General features: G+C 40.7%; 1 pseudogene; it reads left to right on the forward strand.

Annotated features, from left to right (window-relative positions):
- Positions 1 to 221: 221 nt before the first annotated feature.
- On the forward strand, positions 222 to 350 carry LOC129399462 (U8 small nucleolar RNA; annotated as a pseudogene).
- The last annotated feature ends 4,006 nt before the right edge of the window (positions 351 to 4,356 follow it).

The raw sequence follows: 4,356 nt of genomic DNA on the forward strand, positions 1-4,356 counted from the left end.
GGACAGACGAGAGAGAGAAATACCTTTCCCCTCCTGGGTGGGCATGGGGTTGCGGCTTAGTTCTCTGGCTGGAGATAATCTGCAAGGAGCTGCCCATGCCAAAAGTAGTTTAGCTGGGTCTGGATTCACGCTCATGCAGCTGCGGGGAGGCCGCACACACATGCGGCCCCCGGGATCACATCTTGGCGGCAGCGAAAATCAACACATTTTAAAAACTAGGATCATCAGATAGAATAATCCATACCTGTTCTCTATTCAGAGTGCAGATAGAACATGATGACGGATTTTGCATGATTCATGATTAGTGTCTCTGTGTGATTAGGGCTCACATCACCCTAATCACTCCTGATTCTTACTGGGAAAAAAATGGAATAAATAATAGTGGATTTCATGTAAGTCAGTTGCAAAGAGATGTATATGACCACTGTAAATACAACATATGCAAAGGGAAAACACTTCATCAAATCTTTTTTCCCTTCAAAGATTTAACAAAGGCAAAGTATAGTGGTTGGTCTTTTTACTACTAGGGTAAGTGAGCATTTCCAAGACAGGTAGTTATTAAATTGTTTTATGAATTAATTCCAATGAAGGTGTCAAAAATAAATATACTTATGAATATTCTTTCTCTGTGTACCCTGTTATGCTTCTCCCCAAGTGTAATAGGCAGTTTCCTTTTATAGTATTTGTACATGCATTCCATCTTTAGCTAAAAGATCTGATCTTACCCTTAGATGATCCCTTTATGTCTTAAATTCTTCCAAATAAAGTCATCCCTTGGGTACATTTAACGTGCTTGTTTATCATGGCATTTGGAACTTGTATGCATGACAGAGAGGGATAAATTTAAGTCCCCCCCATAACTAGTCTTTTTTTGCTTTTTGGGTCACACCTGGTGATGTACAGGGGTTACTCTTGGCTCTTGCACTCAGGAATTACTCCTGGCGGTGCTCGGGGGACCATATGAGATGATGGGAATCAAACCCTGGTTGGCTGTGTACAAGGCAAACACCCTACCCACAGTGCTATTGCTCCAGTCCCCACATAACTAGTCTTTATGTATTCATCTCTAAGTTAAAAATTCCTGACCAGAAAGGTACCATACATTAAAGAAATTTACAGTCTCACTTGGCAATAAGTCTTTTTTTAAAAAATTTTATTTTATTGAATCACCATGTGGAAAATGGCTTAAGTCTTAGTCATACAATGCTGAAACAACCATCCCTTCACCAGTGCCCATATCCCACCACCGAAGACAAAAAAAAAACAAAAAAACACAGTACACCTCCCATCCCGCCCACCCCCACACACCCCCGCCTTGTAACTGATAAATTTCACTTTACTTTCTATTTACTTTGGTTACATTCAATATTTCAACACAAACCTCACCATTATTATTAGGAGCACCCCACTAGAGTCAGACCTGTTGTGAAGAGAAATGAGGTCCACGGCCGCAGTAGCGGCTGCGCGGTTTTGGATTTCTGTACTTTAACAGCTAAGTCCAGGGAGATTTCTTCCGGATCATTGCAAGCTTGTAAACCCCACCTGTGGTTGTCATAATATGGCGGTCCCCACGCCCTTCATCCCTGGGAAGGGACAGACGAGAGAGAGAAATACCTTTCCCCTCCTGGGTGGGCATGGGGTTGCGGCTTAGTTCTCTGGCTGGAGATAATCTGCAAGGAGCAGTCCATGTTGAAGTTGGTTCAGCTGGGTCTGGATTCACGCTCGTGTAGCTGTGGAGGAGTCGCACGCGCGTGCGGCCCCCGGGATCACATCTCGGCAGCGGTCACTTGGCAATAAGTCTTAAGGTGACAAGGTTGCTTTTGGTGCAATTACTCAGTGGTGTCACTGAATGTAAAAATAGATTCACTTTTTTTCTAATCCTAGGCTTATCTCCTTGTTGAGAAGCAACTACTCGATTCTTCATACAACTGCACTCAGCAGCAAAAGGGAAAGGACAATGGTCCATATCTGATTTTGGACAAGGTGAAAAATATTTAGTAGAAACACAAATAGAAGCTACTTTTTGTTTTTGTGTTCTTAACTATATTCCATAGCTATAAGGAAGACGGAAAAAAGAACATATAGCATTTTCTACCTCTAGAGAGGGAGGGATTTTCTGATACCAAGAAACAAGAGATGGTGAATATAGCTGCAAAGTAAATGTGTCAGCCAAAATGGGCTGGTTATGCTGCCACTTTACACACATGATGTGTGTCCTGATCTCACCACATATCCACTAGGGTCAGGTTGGAGAACTTGTTTCACTTCTCACTCAGAATCTCAGCCTGACAGAGAATGCCACTCACATTTGTTTTATTAAGAAATGTCTAAACTGGGCTGGAGAGATAGCACAGCGGGTAGGGCATTTGCCTTGCACGTGGCCAACCCGAGTTCGATTCCCAGCATCCCATATTGCCCCCAGAGCATCGCCGGGTGTAATTCCTGAGTATATGAGCCAGGAGTGACCCCTGTGCATCACAGGGTATGACCCAAAAAGAAATAAAAAAGAAATGTCTAAACTGATCGGCCACCATCCAGATTGCACATCCTTCTCTTCCAGGAGGGAGCATAACATGGCACTTGCCATAACCATGCCACCAGACTCCATGCCAGGCTGTTTCACTTGGGGTGCCCCAGAGGGGGTGAGTGAGAGTCCTCCCTGCCCAAAGGGACCAGCCCCAGCAGCTGAAAACCTCCAGAACCCAACTGCTGCCATACTCAAGGCCGCTCCCCACACATTCTTGGGCCGAACCTCACGCATGAGTGAACCTATTCCTGGACTGTGCTGGTGGATTTGCGGCTGGGTGACACATCATAAGACACACCCTACCCATATTCCAAGAGTTCTGCACCATATTTGATGGGGTTCAATAGTAGGCAACCAATCATAGAGGGAAATATATATATACATATATATTTACATATATATGAAAGTTCACAAGTCTCAACCTTTAACAACATGTTAGTTAGTGATATCTTATAGAATGTCTTAATGGCCCCTGTCAAAATAGAACAATGTTCACACTCTTTCCTCTAAGGATACTTTTTTGTAGTATTTTCAGCAGTTTTTCGTAACAAACAATACAAAATGTATTATTTCAGTTCTGCTTTGGACAGAAATTGGGGTTTGGGATGGAAACATCCCAAATATGGTGTAATGGTGGTGGGATTGGTATTTGAATATTAAATGTCAAATAAAAAAATTTAAAAAATTTAAAAAGAAATGTCTAAATTGCAGCCAAAGAGACAGTTTAGGAGATGGGGTGCTGCTTTGCACATAGCAAGACCCAATTTCAATTCTCAGGGGTCCACCATGGATCCCAGTTTAACTCCTGTACTATGTCTGTGGTCTACAATTCAAAAATATTTAAAAGTTTCTTTTACAAAGATTACTTCTGGATCTGTGCTTTGTGATCACACCTAGAAGTGTTCAGGGAACCTCATATCTTGCCAGGGGTTGAACCAGAATTAGTTAGATGCTCCAATACTGGTATTTGAAGTTTTAAGTTAAGGTAAAGATGGATATATGTATGTGTGTTATATATGTTATAGTATATATAGTATAGTTATATGTTAATGTATTATTAAAGGGAGTATATTTTTTCTTCCTATGGTTTATTCTCTTCATATTTAAAATAAAATAACATTTTTATATTTTTTTAAAGTGTGAGGTCACACACTGCTGTGCTCAGTACTTACTCTTGGCTCTACACTTAGGGATCACTCCTGGCGAGGTTTCACAGGACTCTGTGGGGTGCTGGGGCTTGAACCTGGGTTGGATGCATGCAAGGCAAACAGCCTACCTTCTGTACTGTCTTTCTGGTCCCAATATTTTCAATTTTAAGAAATGCATTTTATTAGAGAATTCCTTAAATACTTCTAAAACAAATTATTATTTCAAGGCACATTTTCTTAATTTAATCAAGTAACACCTCAACTTTTAGCATGATTTTTTTTAGTAGATTCATAGGAAAATATGATTTTTCCTTCAAAATGGGGCCAATAAAATCCCAAAGAGAAGTCCTACAATCTTCTATAGAATTCATCTCTCCCATGCCACTCCCATGATAGGAAAATCATGATATCTTCTACCATTGTCATATAACAATTTAAGTAACATTTGAACTCTTACTATATACTCAAAAAACACATCTTTTTCAGTTTTTTTTTTATAAGGTTCTGGGAATCGATCTCAATTTCAGGTATACAAAAGCACAGTCTACAACTGAGCTCCATCCCTGACACAATTTTTAATAATTTTAAATATTTTGGTTACTTTAAGTAGAACTGGAGTAATAGCACAGTGGGTAGGGCGTTTGCCTTGCACGAGGCCGACCTGGGTTTGATTCCTCCATC

This window comes from Sorex araneus, chromosome 11 (assembly GCF_027595985.1).
Source record: "Sorex araneus isolate mSorAra2 chromosome 11, mSorAra2.pri, whole genome shotgun sequence".
NCBI lineage: Eukaryota > Metazoa > Chordata > Mammalia > Eulipotyphla > Soricidae > Sorex > Sorex araneus.